The 19,843-nt window shown below is 42.0% G+C and overlaps 1 protein-coding gene across 5 annotated transcripts in view; it reads left to right on the forward strand.

Annotated features, from left to right (window-relative positions):
* Nucleotides 1–426: 426 nt before the first annotated feature.
* gatad2b (GATA zinc finger domain containing 2B) overlaps nucleotides 427–19,843 on the forward strand; it is a 44,239-nt gene continuing 24,822 nt past the window's right edge. For 2 of the 5 annotated variants that reach the window (XR_003270943.1, XM_026155614.1), the window contains exon 1: nucleotides 429–909. The gene's annotated coding sequence lies outside the window, so the exon portion shown is untranslated. Of the gene's footprint in view, nucleotides 910–19,843 lie in introns of all 5 variants that reach the window. The other 3 variants (XM_026155615.1, XM_026155617.1, XM_026155616.1) reach the window with 3 other exon arrangements.

The raw sequence follows: 19,843 nt of genomic DNA on the forward strand, positions 1-19,843 counted from the left end.
AGCCATTGATATTGACAAAATCATCAGTAAAGGATGGTGAAATGATTTTCCTGATCTTGTCAGTGTGACATAGGCTAGTGCTGGATGCTTCAGAATTTTCAGAATATAGGTATGTGTAAAGTGCTTTGAGTAGTTGATAATACTAGATAAGTGCTATACAAAATCATTTTATTTAGCATGTATATTATTCCATGTTCTGCAAGTCCTAAAGGCATGCGGGCAGCGTCCCCTGACCAGCCTACCACTATAAACCTGCTACTACTGCCTACAAAGACCCGCTCTGCAGCGCAGTAGTTGGGATAGAAGTAATGACGTTTCCTATCATTGAACCATCCAATGCTGTCCGAGCTACATTTGTCCTCCCTTGGGTCTTTGTCATGCATGTAATGACAGAATACCCGTTAGGAAACGGGTGTAACAAGAAGTCACTAAAATTCTCCTCGGAAAATGTAGCTGTTGTTTTTGGTCGCTCAGACGTCGTTGGGTAAAAATTATTTGGAGCAGCATAAATGATCCGGTTTAGTTCAGTGAATACAACCAAACACTGTTTTTTTCGTCTCGTTTGAGGTAACATGGCTCTCCATATAGACACAGACAACAACACTACTACCATCCAATCAAGCCGCACTCTGTCTCCGCCGCGGAAATAAACGACCAATCAGCTGTCTGTCTGGGTCCTCTGTGGAAACGAACAGCCATTCATTGCGCTGTCTGGACTTCACGGAGAGAGCGTCTGACCAATTAGCTGGCTGTCTGGATGCACCGAAAGGGTGAGTGTCTATCGAGGCCCAATCAGCTTCTCAGTGCTGCCTGCCGGTGCCGGGGACTGGTGGTGAGGGGCTGCTGCAACGCGTCAGGACCGGACCGTGAACCCGGAGACGCTACACACTGAGGCGAAAGGAGATACAGGTGAGTCCGAGGATGTGTACGGGGCCTGGTTCTGGTCAGGGATGTTTTGAAACGGCAACTGTGGATTTGACGTCGCAGCCGGACGGTTATTGTGTCGTTTTCCTGTTAGCGGATACGCTGATACGCTGTCAGACAATGGAGCGCCTTTGCTTCGCTATTTATTGATGCATGCTGACATGTTGGCGACCAGCAATGCCGCCTGCAACTGTTACTTTACATTTAAAGGCCTCCAGTCGCAACACAAACACTATGGATCTTTTTTTTATCGTGTGTGGCTTTTTTGTTTTGATAAGCGCCGAGCTGCTAACGGACGTGTTGTAATTACATTCTGATGGAAACGTTGGTCGGAGTGCCTCCAATCCGTTTCATTGTTTCATCCAGAGTCTCTAGGGGTTAACTCAGACTCGATAAAGAAACACGGTCTTTCAGGTACTAGTACAAGCTTCTTGAGAGAACAGTGGAATGAGACGAGGTCGTGAGACGGTTTTATTGAAGCAAGGCTATATAAAGTGGCGGATTAAAAGGCGCTAGGAGGAGGCCGGGGGTGCTGATGGCTCTCAGCAATTAGGAAGAAAAATTCGAAATGCATCAGCCATTTACGTAGAGACTCAACTGACTCCATATGCACCTAAATGGCTGCCTGGCGCCTGTCAGCATAACCAACATTTTACTGTAAGGGCAAGGCTTTACTCGGGCCAGACGGCTGATTGTTTCCTGATCGGCGGATTAACGGAGGTGGATGTCGAGATGACGTTAGACACCAAACTGGAATCAATATTTAATGTGTGCTGCTATTATTCTTTGGTGCACACAAGCTCATTTCAGACAAATTGGTGCCTCTTCAGCCTCTCTGCTGCTGCTGCTGCTGCTTGCTCGGGATTTCAGGCAGTCACATGCTGATATTTACATTGACTTCTTTCAGTCGCGCTACATAGGATAATACAGTACAGTTATCTTTGAGGTGAAATGGAGACGGATATCTGTGCCTTCCTCTCCTATAAGAGGTTTGTCAACAGGAGCTAGCCATTTTAACTTCATCTTCATACAGGATTGACTGTACAACTCAGATCTTTGCCACAGGAAGACTGTGGGAATAAAAGCTCTCATTGTTTTGTCACTTTTCTCTTCTTTATGGCAAATTTGTGACAGTGTGGCATTAAAGCAACGCCCGAGCCTTTGAATGTTAGGGTAAACGTTTCCAGACCTAAAACATTCTGCCTTCCACACACTTGGTGATTGTGGGGTTGTATGAATGAAAGGTCCCTGCTGTTGAGTAGTAGTGTAATCTCAGCTGTGGAGTTTTTTACTCGTCCTTTTTCTTGAATCTCCTGGCAGCCATAGCAGGATACACATCCTCGCTGCCACAGTGAAAGCTTTTTACATTTTTGTAGTAGTGTACCTCCTTGATTTTTAGAAAGGTGTGACAGTGTGGAAAAAGTAAACAAAAACAATGTCATGGTTTGTAAGTAATGTATTGTCTCGACTAAAAATGGAACAAAGAAAGCATTTGAAATGTCGAAACTAAGAAATGTTGCACATTTTAAATTTGATGCCAACCTTGCAGTAAAAGTCGAGGACGGTGGTTTAAAAAATAGTAGATGGAAAAGTGAGTGGTGCTTAAAAAAAACATGGTTATTGTGTCAGTAATGGTTAGTTATAAAGTGAGCATTTATCCAGCCTATAAAGGATTCTATATGAGACAGAAATCATTCAATTTCCATTTCATACCTCTTTAAGAAGTTATGATAAAAAAAAAACTTGAAACAATCCAATAAGATAGACTTGTTTTTTCCCAGGTAAGTAACTATTTTACAAATACCATCAGCGTTGGAGTCAGAAGGCTGCGCTGAAGACCAGCAGGTTTAAAGCTCCTTTGTTTCAGCTGAAAAGAAGGAAACATGAGCTCTGTAAGAATACATTAACATTGCTTAAATAACAGTTTGTCCAGACACTTAACAATACTTTGGTACTGATGAGTCTGGAAGTGGTACTAGTTTAATAAAAGGCTGTGGTACATGTCTCAGTAACAGTCCGTAGAGAGACATGGCTGTTCAGAATAATATCCTGACTTTGGACGCTTTTGTGTATTAGATACAGGTATGTTTCTGAACTTTCATATACATGCGGTTTTCCATGCTTCCCAGTGGCGTCTGTGGTGTGATGAGGTTAATAAATTTTTTGATCTGTTCTTGAAAACCTAAGACTGTAATATTAAAGAATGTCCAAGTATATTCTTGGAAATTTCTTATTATGATCTGTGACCAGGGGTGGAAATTAGCACCCGCCACTGGCCAAATGCGGGTAAGTTTATGAAGTCGTGGTAAATTTGAACAATGCAGAAGCCACCATGGCGGATTTAAGTTTGAACAGAAAAAACTATGTTTAATTTGCACTCCTGACCTGTCGTGGGCGGATGTGTTGCTGCCAGTCTGCTCTAAATGCCATTATGCGATCTGAGCAGGTACTAAAATGTGTCGTCGACAGATTGGCTGGTCAGTAGCGTCACTTGACGAGTCACGAGCACGTCTTGTTCACGAAAGTTAAAACTGCCATCTTTGAAACCAGGCAAACAACGCTGTGGTTCACGAGTGATGAGAAGCCACAGACGGAGCAGCAAGTATATCGTCGCCTCGACGTCGCAGGATGCCCAAACACATTGCAATGGTGACAACCACGCGGGTTTGGTAGTACTGGTTTACAATGGAACACCAGTCGATCCGAGTCTTGGTGATCCGTGGCGAGTCGATCCGAGGAGGTACTAATGGAAAAGGGGCTTTTGAAAGAGGAGGGGAAAATTCGAGCAGTTTAGCAATGTGGTGTTACATTTGTGGAGCTAAGCAGGTGGCAGAAACAAAAACACTCCTCAAGAGGTGTTACGATGGGACGTTAAACGGCAGTTTTTTAACGAAAAATGGAAAAGAAGTGACAACGGCGAGTTACGCGACTGGCTCACTTTTGATGAGAGCAGCCAGTCAATGTTTTGTTCCAACTGTCGGCAGCACACGCCTTCCAGCAGCAAGACTGATAGCTTTATTGTTAGCACAAAATACTCGGAATTAGAGGCCACGAAGGACCTCGGATTGTCTAAAGGCCATAAGGAGGTGAAATGCATCATTCAAATGTTACACACAAAATAGAAAAATAATGGCTGGTGAAAAGTTTGAGTGGCCGATACAAAAAGTGAAGAAAATCTATAATTTCCACCCGTCTGTGACAACAGTCTGATATTTAAAAGATTTTTTTTTTCATATTTTTCCATCTCTCTCTCTAATCAATTATGGATGTTGTATAAACACCTGTTCCCACACAGAGAAAGGATTTACCTTTTTATGGCCTGACTATGCACACGGCTGTCCATATAGTCAGTATACTCGATAGATGTGGAATATGCTCATGTGTTCTTCAGAGGGAATGGCTGATGGGGGGGAATCAGTCAGGCTCAAACTTAAAAACAAGAAGGTTTCCAAAGAACTTGTTGTGGCAAATCCACTTAGCCAAAAAAATGGATCGAAATCAGTTGTAGAAACGATAGTCTTTATATAAGGCTTCAAAAGGGGGAATGTACAACAAATAAACTGCTCGACATCAGAGCAACATATAATGGCTTCCCGAAAACTTTCTTCTTGCTAGCTAAAAAAAAAAACCCAGAGTAACTTTCGTCTACCACAAAGGATTCTGGGAAACGCAGTTTTCTAATGAAAATACCTGTTAAATGCTCCCCTTTAGCAGAAAATTAAATCTATAATTAACAGCTCTCACTAAACATGTGACTAACACTTAAATCACTTACAAAATAACCAAAATGCTGTTAGCAAACAATAAACTGCAATAAAGTTACAACAGAACTGTTGCAGTGGTGGCCCTCTGTGCAGTCTGGGAATCCCTATGCTCCCACACTAATCTATCATTGACACGCCCATAGAGAAAGACCTGCTCGCAGATCTGTGCCTCCAGCTCATCTGCAGCGACTGCCCCGGGCTACACTGCAAAAAGTGAGAGCGGGATGTGACCAGATGAAACAAAACCTGAGCGGTTGTAAAGACACATTGGGAACGTATGGCTGTGCACAAGGAAGACAACAGCATAAACGTTTGGTTCGGTGATGTTTTTCATTCGTCATGTACATCACTGTACAAAGTTTGTGGATGCAGTCACTCGGGAATCTGTCATCGTATGATTTTTAATTTGGTACGAGATGTGCGTCTACTAGAAATTTCAGATGAGTTTCAGTGTCACAAGTCAAGTGTTCTGAGAATCTTGTGTGTGACTCTTATGAAGGAAATCACATTGGATATTCAAAGTCAGACCAAAGCGCATGTACTAAAAATCTTAGATCAATGGTCACAATCAAGCTTAGAGGTCAAGTTTTTCTAAAAATCTAAAAAAACAAAAACATGGCAACATAAGATTTTTTTAAAAAAAAATCATACCATACGTTACACTACTAAAAATCTCAGACAAGTTTGAATCCCGATGACTTTGGCGTCAAGGTCAGAGGTCAATTTTCTGAAAATCACCTGGGATTTTCAAATTTATACTATAGGTGCATCTACTTGGTGCCAGAGGGGTACTTGTATATAACCAAGCATGAAAGGTGCAACCATTTCCACTGTGTATGTCAGCATGGAAGAAACCAGCACTACCTCGGGTATCGTGTGTTTTAGGGCTGCATCGGTTATTCTAACAATCGAGTATTCTGTTGAATATTCCACTGATTAATCGAGTAATTTTAATTAAATTAAAAATTAAAGATAAAAAAATTCAAATGAAAAATCTAATAAATAAAGCTATGTATGTGATCTAAACTAAGGCATAAAAAAGTATCTTTGCTTTGTCTTCTTGGAGGCTTTCTGATGTTAATGGGGATAAAAAGAGTTCTGTTTTATTTCCTGAGGTAGATTCGGTGTGTGTTCATGTTTGGTTGGTTAATGCTTAACCCTAAACCAAGACATGATGGTGGAGATGGTAATTAACATTAATAATAATGTTAATATGAGTGATGGAAGAGATCCCTCGTCCTGCAGGCATTGTGTACTGTAACATGGTCCTGTTGAAAATCCCAGTCGTTACCAGTGAGTCATGGGCCTTCAGTCATGAGGGATGCTCTCTGCAACATCTGGACGCCTCTGAACCTCAGCCGTCCCGCCTCAGCAGCGATGGCGTGCTGCTTATGCAGTTCAACAACCCGACCACATTCAAAAAGGAAAGTTTGTTTGCTTTTGCCATCAGAACGTCATGACAGTGTGACTACCTGACAGAAAATGAGAATGAATCCACATTTTTGCACAGATTTGGCCTTTCAATGTGGCTACAATGTAGCTGCCATCACCAGTGTGAATGGGTGGATGACAGGTTGTGTAAAGCGCTTTGGGGTCCATAGGGACTAGAAAAGCGCTACACAAATACAGGCCATTTATTTTACCATTTCAAAGGCATGTGCTCCTAATGTTTAGATCAGCTGTAAGATAAGATAACTCTTTATTGTCATTGCACAGTCATACCTAGTACAATAATACAGCAACATTGGAAACTGTCCCGCATCAGCACTATGTACAACACAGCAGCTCAACGTAATAAAGAAAAAAGAAATAACTGAAACATCCTGTTTCAGTTTAAGTGCTGTCAGCCTTGAGCTGTCATTTAAACATCGTATCAGGCTAAGTTTAAAACAACCTCTGGATGCTTGCTGCAGATGTTTTGTTGTGTAAAGCAAACTGTGGTGGACGAGCACCTACAGTTTGTTGGTCAGGTGGTTTGATGAAGGACTCCCACTAGCCTTTTCCTGGCTCCATGTTCCAACTACGACAGCATCGTATTCGCTTTGTTATCATAGTTTATGTTTTAAAATGCTGGCGGCGTAGGCGTAACTTTGTCAAGTTACACACACATGCTGCTCCTCAATACGTTTCTATTCCAGGTCTGTTTTTAGTTATAAATGCAGGTGAAGCACTTGCGTGACAACCGTGCGCCACAGAGCCGTGGATTAAAAGAAATGTCGAAGCAAAGTTTGTGTCGAGGATTATTTATAATCAGATTACTCGATGAATCAGCCTTATTATGTTTCAGTGTAATACATGGTGCGAAGTGCTGCACCTTTAAGCAATATTTAAAACTCGATTTGATTAACAAGGATAATAACTAACAGTCTCTTATAACTCTTAAAATACGTATAAAATTATAATATGCATTAAGAATTTGTCCATTTTCTCTATAGTCACAAAAACACGTACCAGGGTGGACAGAGGAGCAATAGGACAGGATGTACCACGGCTGAAAGCTCGCCCCACCCTGTAAATATATGAAACCCATCAGGATGCAGATTTAATATTATTTCACGGCTACACCCGTATTAACTTTTGGGTTTTGTGCCAAGAGCGAACTTTTAAATAAAATAGACATTTTTATGAGAAGTTAACGTTTTCCTGGTTTCACATTGGTTTTACCATTTCACTGATTTAATTTAATGTATCCTTTTTTCTTTTTGTTTTACTTAATAAAAGTCTCATGTCAACATCAATTTCTGTACAAAGTGCTTGCTCATTTTAATAAAGTCAACAGCTTGAGAACTCTTGGTATATAAAGCATACCATGATTTTTTTTTCTTTTCTTTTTTTAAATAAAACCATGGCAGTTTATTCTGTTTCAAAATAATATCATTTAAATGTGATTTAAAAAAAAAAAAAAAAAAAAAAGCTTTTCTTTGCCACCTTCGTCATGGAAAGAGTCCCTGCATGGCATTTTTGGGACAAGTGTCCACAAAACCCTGACAGTAACAGGGATGATGTTTTCTCAGCCATTTCTACTCATGTGAAGCACAACCGGCTAACACATGCAGACGACAAAAATCTTTTTTAGTATTTTATTCAAGATTAAATATAAATAAATAAACGTAGCAGAGTGGACATGTTATGTTTTTCCACATTAATGAACCATGAAGAAAGAGGTTGATCAGTGTGTGATATTTACTGAACCTGGTCAATGATTTCACTCCTGAAAAAGTATAACTTACTGTAATTTATGTGACTAGAGGAGAAGTGAGAGGACTTGTTAGATTTCCTAAACAGTACTGGGGGTCGGGCAATTTGGGAACACAACTTATGTAAAAATGTAAATGTTTAAAAAAAGCTGTAGCACATCTGTGGGAACCCCAACACATGTACCATTAACACAGCGTTTCTTGGTCGCTGCAGATTTCTTTATTCACCACCAAATTTGCACTTTCCAATGATTTGCACTATGTTGTCCAGTCAGCTCGAGCTCACTGCTACACCTTCACAGGCTACACCTTCACAGCTGGCAGCACTAGACTCCTGCTGCACACACCTTGATCCCAGCGTGCTACTGTGTGAAATCAGAGAGACATAATTATATGTTTGCTGGCATATGTGCCAGCCAGTTTCCCCTGGCACTGCCCACCCCGTTCCCTGTAATTGAGCCATAAACCACAAACCACACCCTGCGACCACATACCTCCATTCTGTGGCCTAGCCTACTCCTCCCCCCATGAACAAGACAGGAAATTGGCCAAAGCCGTCTGCACCCCTGGCCTACAGATTCTTTTATTTAAATGGTCTTAAGGAGCGATACCAGTGATTGATCCAGGCATGGCCTCTTTTTTTTTGTGATGGAAAGTGGGAAAGGATGAGCAGTCTGGTCGCACACTTTGATAGCTTTTGTCTCGAGTAACCCACTGGTGGGGTCGACCCCCTTTACCTGCAGGGACAAAACAGGCCTCATGCTTGAGGCATCAGTCTGCAGAACAAAAACAGTTCGGAGTGTGATGCAGGTGTTCCCCACAGAGAGCCTGTTTCAGTCAGACACTGCGAACACAGCTCTGAGCTAGTAAACCTGAGCTAGTAACCAACCACATGTAAAAGCCAGCTTACCTTTTGTTTGGTCTTGGAATGGTCTTAGTACCCTAGATACTGATAACGAGATAGCAGATACCTCCCTCCGTCCAAACACCCACTTCTCCGTGTTGGCCACGAGCTCTGCCGCCATCAGAGATTTCAGCCAGATGTCAGTGCAAATGCTGAAATCATGTAAAGGCATTGGAAAGTGATGGAGCTTTCAAGCTGACAGGAAGGGTGACTGTTACGGCCCTAGCAGGGCCTCTCTCTCTCCTGAGGGTGCCTGTGTGGGCGTGTCCCACTACCTCCTACCTGAGATGCCACCTTTCCCTCCGGCACAGCTGACTCCCATCAGCAATTAAGGGTATTTAAGCCCAGAGCAGGGTGAGCTCTGGGCCAGAGTGCCATTTGTGTGGGTACAGCTAGTGAGCTGAGTGTTTTTGCGGTGTTTCCAGCTGGTGAGCTGTGTTTTGTGGTTGTCAGCTAGTGAGCTGCGTTTTCCTTTTGACATTTTGCATTACTGACCAATGCCTGAGTTTTGTTTGTGTTACTTTTATGGTGATAGCGGCTTGTCCGTCTCTTTTAGTTGAATTACTTCAATAAAACTGTTTTATTTAACTGTTTCGCCTCCTTGACTCCTTTTTCTGACCCGGTCACTTTTGTTACTTCCCCCTCCCCGCCTAGACCCCCCAGGGGAACGTAACAGTGACGAATTGGTAAAACCATACAGAGTGGAAAGCACCATCTTTTCCTTCTGGAGACAACCATACTACCGGCAGATTCCCTTAAGTCCAGTGAAAAAGTGAGCTGTCAATGTGAGCAGCCAGTTACCTCTGAACCATTTGCCTTTTGTGTTCAGGTAACCTACAGAGCCGTGAACGCACCATCAGACATGGGCGAGTTTCAAAGTGGTGCAGTGTAAGTGTGGTGGGACTGTGCGGAGGGGAACACATCCTCAAAGTGATTTTGGAATGCAGCAAAATCAGATTTCTGGGCTTGTGTCAGATGTTTGGATTGTATACCAAAAGCTACTGACAGTCCAGTTCAAAACTTAATAGGAACATTTTTTCATACTGCCTTATCATCTCATCTAATCGACTGCGAGAAAGGAGAAAAACATATTTATCAATGTGTCAGAGCACTCCTTACATTGTGGTACATCTTATCACTCTACCATATCACAGCAGAGTGAGGTGGCAATGAATTTGGAATTTCAAGCCATAGCTAATGTCTTCTTCAGTCTTCTCACCAGAGAAATGGGTCCTGCCTCGCTGTGCTTTCAGCAGGTTGAGGTGGTGTATCTGTGTGGCTCCACCCCTGATCATTTCATAATTAGCATAGCTTACTCAGTAGCCCTCGCCACTAGGTGAGTAACTTTGAGCTGGATGAGTAACATCAGTGCTTTCTCTCTGTGTGTCTAGCACCTTATGGTCGTGGGCCTGTTCATCCCAGTCTGAGGTCCAGAGTGCTTTGAAGCAGGTTATCATCAAGGATGTCTCTACATTGCTGCATTCGTCTTTCTTTCAACTCTGAAATATGCCTGCAGCAGGATGCTGCCACAAACATGCTTCGCTGTAGGGATGGTACTGGCCAGGAGCCTGGTGTCAGCGCTACATTCAGACCAAAGAGTTAAACCTTTGTTTTAGCCGACTAGACAGTTTTGTTTCTCATGGTCTGAGAGCCTTTTAGGTGCCTTTTGGCAAACTCCCGGCAGGTGTTTACTGAGGAGTAGCTTCCGCCTGGCCTCTCTACCACACAGGCCTGATTGGTGAAGTGGTGCAGAAATGGTTGTCTTTCCTCTACAGAGCAATGCTGGAGCTCTGTCAGAGTGAACCTTGGGTTCTCCGTCACCTTCCTAATGCCGCCGTATTTGTTGTGCTTTGGTTTTAAAACCAGGTGCGTTGTCCCACAGCTAGGTTGAGGACACAAATGTATGATTGTGTTGGTTTTTACCACCATTTTGATGATATTCTAGTGCAGGCGATCAGAGATATACAGACACATGAAAACGTGAGACTTTGTGGAAGAAAAAACAAAAACCACTCAGCCAAAAACCACTCAGCCAAGTCTTTGCTTCCAGTTTTGAGTTGTCTCTGTATCAGCGTGTATGCGGCTTTATTGTCCTTCAGGAGAATAATGTGATGATATGGTGGCGGCTATGGGGCCTTACATAAACAGGTATGTGTGTGCCTTTCCAAATCATGTCCAATCAACTGAATCTGTCACAGGATGACTTCAATCAAGTTGTTGAAACATGTGACAGAAAGTCAGTAGGATGCACCTGTACTTCAATTTTGAGTGTCATGGCAAAGCCGTATGTTATATTTTAGTTTATTATTTTGTAATATGTGGATTTCAAACTCTATTTTCACTTTGCCACTGTGAGGCATTTTAAAGTGAAAAATGAATTTGATCCATTTTGGAATAAGGCTGTAGCATGACAAGTGGAACAGTGTCCTGCTGTTAGGACGCACTGTGCTTTGAAGCAGTGTAGTGCATTTATTTTAGCCTGTGCAACAGAAAGATATGAGACCAACTATATGAGCGATTAACTGGTTTGGTGAAATTAACAAATCTGTTTGAGGCATAAAGAATCGTATATTCAGAAGAGAGTGAAGCAAATTGAAGAGAATTCTAAAGATGCTTGAAATCTATTGTGAAATCGACAATTTCACTACTATTAGAATATACTCTCATATCAACAATCAGAATTTTTCAAAAAATAATTATGGGAAAGTGAAGGTTACTACAAAATGCCAAATCATTCTAGAAATCTTTCTAATTATAAAATATTGATTCTTCCTGTTTCACTTATTTATGTTCTGGAATCGATTGTCATATTAATATATTAGTAATTTCTGTAGGTTATCATTAACAAGAACACTGTGTTACTGGGAGCGTGTAAATGATTGGTAGGATCTACTTGTTCTTCCGCCTGTCACAGTGATATGTGAAATACGGCTGCAGAAATGCATCACGGCTCGTGTCCTCGCTCGTTTTGTTGACAATAACAGCTGATCATAGACGGAGCCAGGACGCGGTTTGCGATGCATGTGGCAAGAACACAAACCTTGTCAAACACAAACAAAAGTAAATCATAACACTCAATATGATGATGAGGAGGAGAGGAACAGTTGCTGCTACGGCGACACAGTCCTTTGGTGCTGCAGGCACTGTCCAGGAACTGAGAGAAGATGTGGAGCTGTTTGCGACGTGTAGCACTGCTGCTTCGGAAAGCGACTAGGTTTACATTTTTGTGTCAATGTTTAAACAACTGGAATTCCCTGCATGCCTAAAACTGAAAATGAGTTTAACTTGGAGTAATATGTGTGTCGGTTCAGTTGGTAAGGCTGTTGAGTAGATCAGTTAAAGTGGATTATTTGAATGATTAGGCTTTAATGAGACAGCGTCCTTGCAGTACACTGTGTAATATCTACGCATACATCACGAAGCTCGTTGAGAGAAGGTCAAGGTTTCACTGTCAGCAAAGCAAAGGGAGGATGTTTTGAAGAAATAAAAATATCAAACATGTTTTGAGTTTTTCACACAATTTTTTGTTTACCACGTAACTCCGTATGTGTTCGTTCATAGATTTGATGCCTTTAGTGAAAATGTACGATATAAATAGTCATGGAAATAAAGAAAAATGAGAAGATGGGTCCAAACTTTTAACAGGTAGTGCACGCTGCTTTAGATTTTCCAAGCGCATTAACTTTTTATACAAAGTATCAGATCAATGTCGTCAATAGTAGCCTGAATTTTTCTTTGTGTCAGGTCGGAATGGAAATCAGTGGTGTCGCACATCACTACTTTGTAACAACTTTAATTAGAACCTGTTACAAGATGTCTTTTTTTTTTTTATATGTAGGAAGTTTTTTACAAAAAAAAGTGAGTTAGCGCAGATCGCAGGGCTGCACGTGTCAATGCGTTAACGAGCTAACCGCGCTAACATGTTGACGCCGGGCAGCCCCGCGCACGGGGTGATCCGCAGTAACTCGCTAAGATTGGCTGAGATGTGCCACGTTAATGCGGTTATGGCGTTAACGTCATTTTAACGAGATTAACGCCGACAGCACAATTTCTTTCTTTTTTTCTTTTTATTATCTGTCATTTATCTTATTTCATGAAAAATAAAGGAACATACCGAACAGTGGATAATGGGATACAAGTGCAGATGTGAGTTGGTGTTTCTGTGCGACATAATGAAATCCCAAAAAGTTGATTCTGTTCGTCTGGACGTGGCGTTTTCAGAGAAATGTTTCGTCATCATCCAAGTGACTTCTTCAGAAACTTAGATTGTGATGCTTTATTAATACTTACCATAGCATGTAGTACAGAAGCCTCTTCTTTTGCCTTCTATATAACATTTGTTTTGTGGATAAAATAGCAAAATATTTTATAGGAAATATCGAAATTATCGAAATATAAAAATTTGAGAAAATGAAAATTCTGTCAAAGTAAAGCACGAGGTTACTAGGGCAGATTCAAATGAATGAAGTTTGAACTTTGGCCAAAAAAGTATTTTTGTGTGTTTTTAGGAGCAGTCGTGTTTCCAAATAATTAATTTGGAAATTATTTTGCAGAGTTTAGCTAACCTGCACAGTCCTGTGGGGTGGTTAGAGTACTAGGTTTTCAAACCTGATGTCTGATACCTGATATGCTTAGAAAATGCTCAAAACTTTCAGTACCATGGGATGCAAAAAAACCCAGTACATAAGAATCTCTCAGGTGGTGCCAAAAAACGACGACACACTGTTCGGTTGTCTGAGGTGGGCTGTCTTGTGACTTGGTGTCATTGTTGATGAGGTACAGTTGCTTAAATACTGTTTCTGTCTAGTTGCAGGTGAACCTTTTGCAGCCTCATTGTAGGACTTTTTAAAAGAGTTTAAAGTTTTCAGAGCATGTGCAGAGCCTTCTTGTGCGAGTGCAGACATCACCAGGTTGGCTGGCTGGCTGCTACTAATAGACTTAACTTACTAACATCCATCAGCATGTCCGCAAGGCAACAAACCCTTTGTGTTACGCTCTCCTTCACTTTCATTTGGACTTTGCTTTTCCTCACTTTTAGTATGAACTAATCCACTCAGTGAGATAATGTGGGTAAACATAAAAATTTCCACAGCAGCTGCAAACAGAATTTCTAAACCAAAATAAGGTGATAAGGTTACCTGCTATCTCTTGATATCTCTTACTCAGAGACTCCTGTTGTTTTTGCTGGTCCCAGGCGCACGCTTCCTCTGCCGAAATAGTTTGATGAAAGTGCTCAACATAATTTGAAGGTAGACTATTCTAAACTCAGATACTGAATGCCACAAATTCATTTTTCAACATTAAACGGGGCAGACGTGTCTGTGTGCCAGTGCAGCCATGGACCTGATCTTCCCGTAACCGTTGTGTTGGCTTTAAACACTTTTTCAGCAAAGCCTGAATTTTCTAGTCTTGGAGGACATCCCAAAGCTCTTCTTTGGAAGTTTGCTCTTTTGTTCCTCCTAGCTGCCTTTTGAAGGTCACTCCATGACTGATAGGGAGACAATGTAACACTATGTCTTCTTTTACTGCATTGACAATATATTTGGTGTCATGGTTTTGCTGAAAAATGACACGGCTACCAGTCAGGTTCTTTCCACATGGTTTGCACGGTTGATCAAAATCTGATATTACTTTTCTGCATTAATATATCATTAATTTTGACAAGATCCCACCACAACTGGCTGAAATGACTCAAACCATGACCGCCTCCACTGATTTTTACAAATGGCTTTAGACGCCTTTTCTGTTGACCTCTTCTGTAATATTTGAACCAAAAATTAAAAATGTGGATTTGTCGCTTTAGAAAACCTGCTACCACTGATTTCTGGCTGAGTTTCTGTGTAATCTGGCATACCTCTGTCCTATTTGCTTTGCTTAAGAATGACTTCTTGAAAGCCACCCTTCACTGAAATGAAACTATTTTGGATTAAGTTTGGCGAACAGATGGATAAACTGAAGGGTCAGATACGTGTCTTTGGACCTGTGTCAAGTCTTTTCTTCCCTGTTTCTTGAGGACGTGACTTTCAGATACTGTTCATCTGTAGATAGGCCTGCCACTTCTTCTGACCTCCATGACAGATGGCCGCCCCTCCCTGGAGGTTCTGCTGGAGGTTTCTTCCTGTTTAGAGGGAGTTTTTCCTTCCCGCTGTCACCAAAGTGCTTGCTAATAGTGGGTCACTGAAATTATCCACTAATATGACATGTTATTTTATGCCTCTTAAAATTCCGCTGTCTTTGGGTTGGCTCAAATGTTTTGCCAGGCACCACATATACTGTATTGCCAAAAGTATTCACTCATCTACCTTCACATGCACATCAACTTGAGTGACGTCCTATTCTTAATCCATAGGGTCTGATATTGTGTCGGCCCACCCTTTGCAGCTATAACAGCTTCGACTCTTCTGTGAACGTTTTCCACGAGGTTTAGGAGTGTGCTAGTCATTCTTCCAGAACTGAGGTCAAACGGTGATGTTGGATTAGAAGGCCTGCTCTAATTCATCGCAAAGCTGTGCTGTTGGGTTGAGCTCAGGTCATTGTGCAAAAAAGTTCTTCCACAGCAGACTTGCTCATCATGTCTTTATGGACCTTGCTTTGTACACTGGTGCACAGCCATGCTGGAACAGGAAGTTGCATAAAATTGTCCAAACATTAAGAGTTTCTTTAAGTGGCGCTAAGGGGAGCAAAACTCCTGAAAAACAACCCCACAACATGATCCCTACTCCAGCAAACTTTACACCTGGCTCAATGGAGGCAGACGAGTACCGTCCTCCTGACAACCAGAACCAGAGTCCAGTGCTGGCGTGCTTTACACCACTGCATCTGATGCTTGCATTGCACTTGGAGTTGTAAGACTTGGATGTAGCTGCCCAGTCATGAAGCTCTCACTGTTCTTAAGCTAATTTGAAGACCACATGAAGCCTGCAGAAAGTTGGCGACCTCTGCACACTATGCACCTCAACATCTGCTGATCCCACTCTGTGATTTCTTTTTTGTAGCCTACCACTGTGTGTGCAAGTTGCTGTCGTTCCCAATCACTTCCACTTTGTGATACAGCTAACAGTTGACAGTGGGGTATTTAGTAGCAACTAGACGTGTTGCACAAGTGTGTGCTGCACCCTGAGCTGCAGAGAGTGACCCGCTCTTTCAGAAATGTGTTTGGAGAAGCAGACTTTGTGCCCACGTGCTGGATTTTATACACCTGTGTCCACGGATGGGATTGGAACACCTGAATTCAATGATTTTCATGGGTGAGCTGAATACACTCGGCAATATAGTGCACATAGTTAAAGTCCATGACTTCATGTAAATATGCTGACAATGAGCAGATTTTGAGCAAACAGGAATTTTCGTCTTTCTTTTTCTTTGTGAAAACAACTAAAGGCAACTATAGGCTGATAAGATATCGTTACATTTGAGATGCAGAAACCTTTTAGAGGGGAAAGCAGTGAAAGGATGCAGATTGCGTCATGGAAAGCAAGACTGCAGTAATTGCAATTCAAAAATCCTTGTTGCATTCAAATGTGTTTTAGCGTGTCAAACATAAGTTTCCTGGGCTGAGAAGTAATTTCATATAACATCTTTGTGACGTGGATGAATTTGAAAACGTTGACATCAGTGGTTACTAACTGTCACCTTTACAGTCTTCTTGGATATAATCGGTCTTCAGAATTAAAGATGCACCAAATGCAAATGCAAGTCTGACCTGCTGATTCTGATTCTAGTGTTTCTACTGAGACTATAATGGAAATCTGTAGATGTGCAGAAAGTTTCTAAAGCGTATATGAGTTTGGAGATGTGCACGCACATGTTGCTGGTGGTGTTTATGCTTTTCATTTAAATCTGGAATGATACATCTGCTGCAGATGTAATCAGTCACCAGCATCTAGCAATGGTTATGTCTGAAGCACACAAGTGTTACATGAAAGTGAAATGTGTGGAGGTTAGCATGTTGTGCAGATCTGCTGACTGTTCAGTGTGGGTGTGTTTGTGTTGATGCTCTGCTGGCTGCCACATTCAGCCTCATTTTAAGATGTCTGTACTTTGACTAAACGTCTCCTGTTCCTACAGTTTTCTTTCTGTTTCTTTGTTTTTTGTCCTCTGTGGAAGAGTGTATGCCCCACCCTTTGGTCTAAAGCAGTCAGTCTTTTCTTATCAAAGGGCCTCTCAAAGAGGAGCTTTTCTTCATTCAGCTCTCAAAATGCAGTGGCTGCCCTAACACTCCAACAACGCCCACACCCACCCGCCTGCTCCTCCTGCTCGCCTCCCACCGCGTTGTTTTTCTTTTTCTTTTTGGATGCATGCTCGCGTGTCATTCTGTCTGTAAATACAATAAGTCAAAAACTTGTGCTTGAATTCAGATAAAATGTCGTATGGGTGCAGAGCGGGTCATGGTAACCATGCAAGAGCATTTGCTATATCGAGGTCATCGAGGTCTTCAAAGCCAACGTAAAGAGTTATTGGTTGAAATGTACAAAAAGCCGTATATTTAGGAACCCTGATCCTTACAAGTGTGGTGTGTACTATCAACATACAGAGTACCTTATAAAGGTTTTAAATAAGCTATATTTAACTACCTTCACTGTCAGTAGATTAAGGTCAAAGGGATAATGTTATATAGAGCTATTTAAAACTGTTTGTTTGTTTGTTTGTTTTTAAATTGCCATTACTTGTCCTGACAACACATCAGTCTATACAGAATAGTATGTAGGGATTTTAAATAAGAAGTTCGCACTTCTGACCTCTCCTCCAAGGTCAAATAAGGTCAAACTTTCAGAAAAATGTTTTTATCTTTAAAACTATGATTAAAATTAGACTGCCTTTGTTTGTTTTGGCAACATTTAAGAAATAATAATGGTTGAAGGGGAATTCAAATGATTGTCTGGATCCAAATATCATGTCACCTTTGACCTCTGAGCTCACTATTACATATATATAATCATCATATCTGTCTTTCTTTGACTGCAAAAGTTGTGATATCCCATGCAAGATGGCGGCACGTAGGCACCCAGCAGCTAGGAGCTCACAGTTTCACAGAGCATGTTTCTGTGTGAATGATTGAGGGTAAACTTAGCTAAACTTTAGTGTCTCTGTGTGATTAGACTGGTGCATGAACGGTAGGATCACACTCGCACACTGGAAGCACTGACTGTGCTGTGCAGAGAGCTGACAGTAGTGATCATCGCTGCAGTGTACGTACCACCTGATGCTAATGTTAGCATGGCGGTCTCCCAGCTGTACACCGCAATAAACAAACAGTGCAGGTCTGTCCTGAGGGAATTTGTATTGTCGCTGGGGACGTCATCCAGGCTGGTGTTAAGTCTGTACAGGAGTATGTTGCCTCATCAGCGGAGGAGACGAGACTGTACAGCAAGGAGGTTAAAAAACTGGCAGCATGGTGGTGTGAACACAACCTGAACACAAGTCCAACAAAGACATCCTTAGGAAGAAACTGTTGGTGGCTTTTTACCACAGCACCATCGAGGGTGTCCTCAGCTACTGCATCATGGCTTGGTGGCAGACGGGAAAATGCTGCAGATCATCGGCTGTGCCCGACCATCTCTGAAGGACTAAACTGGCAAACAGTGTCTCAGAAAACTGCTGCCCACTTGTCTCACCTTGGACAGCACCTGTTCAGCCTCATGCCCCCTGACAGGAAGTACAGGTGTTTAATAAGTAGGACAGCCAGGCAGAGAAATGGCTGACCGCTAAGCCCAGTGAATCGACCTACTGAGCTCCCCAGCTGCAGTCACAACGCTGCCAAATGTAATGTTACATGATGGTACAGAACACTACAATAACATGGTACAATGTTCAGTATGACTCACACTCTGTGGCTGCTGCTACCTACCAACAAGTGCATCATCCTTTTTAGTAGAGCAGTGTTTTTTGTCTATTTATACTTTTCTATTAGCTATTTTTGTTGTATTTGCTCATTTTTCTGTGAAATGAATCACGAGTGAACACATGTAAGGATGAATGTCCAGCTGGTCTGCTCACTGTACGAGGCCCAAGTACAGCGACATCTAAGCTGGTCTTTGTTTTTAAGATCAAGTTGTTCATGTCCAGGTATTTACAGAACAGCACTTATTATCCAGACCTGCTCCTTACTGTTCACAGACAAAATGCAAAGCTGTTCCCTTAAAAGTAAAAACGGCCCAGAGAGAGAACTTTGGGTTGTTTGTTGTTTGGGGTTTTTTTGCCACCTTGCTGTGATATCGTTGCCACTAACTGCTACATAATAAAAGATCATTTTGAACCCTGAGCTTACAGCCCAGCTCAGCTGTGGTCGAACTCATTTCTCTTTCAGAGATTTTGACTTTTCAAAATAAATTTGGATTAATGGGCCTTTTTTCTTTCTTTTTTTTTTTTTTTTAGATGCTAGTGTGTAAAATTGTATGCATATTTTCAAAAAGCACAGATAATGAGGGGTATTGTGTTGTAGGCTACTTCCATTGTAAACATGAATCATGAGGGTTAAGTACACAGTAAAGTCGAGCTGATGCCATCAAGTATGGTGCTGTCTCACTGAGCTGTGCTCATGTGCTCAGAGGTCTAGGCTGCTGAGTTTACTAAGTCAGAACTAACAAGTAATTACAGACTCGGCCTCAGAGGTTAGCGATACATGAACCCATCAAAGAATGACAGAAACAGTGCAGTGATGACCTGCTTTTCAAGATGTATTAAATCAATCATTTCAGTTTTAATTAAGTAATGGGCACGGTGGTTAGCACTGTTGCCGCACAGCAAGTGTGGAGTTTGCATGTTCTCCCCGTGTCTGCGTGGGTTCCCTCCGGGTACTCCGGCTTCCTCCCACCGTCCAAAGACATGCAGCTTGTGGGGATAGGTTAACTGGATAATCCAAATTGCCACTAGGAGTGAATGTGCGAGTGAATGTGTGTGCGAATGGTTGTCTGTCTGTGTGTTGGCCCTGCGACAGACTGGCGACCTGTCCAGGGTGGACCCTGCCTCTCGCCCTATGACAGCTGGGATAGGCTCCAGCGCCCCCCGCGACCCTGAAAAGGAGAAGCGGAAGCGAATGGATGGATGGATTAATT

Source organism: Astatotilapia calliptera, chromosome 22 (genome assembly GCF_900246225.1).
Source record: "Astatotilapia calliptera chromosome 22, fAstCal1.2, whole genome shotgun sequence".
Classification (NCBI taxonomy): domain Eukaryota; kingdom Metazoa; phylum Chordata; class Actinopteri; order Cichliformes; family Cichlidae; genus Astatotilapia; species Astatotilapia calliptera.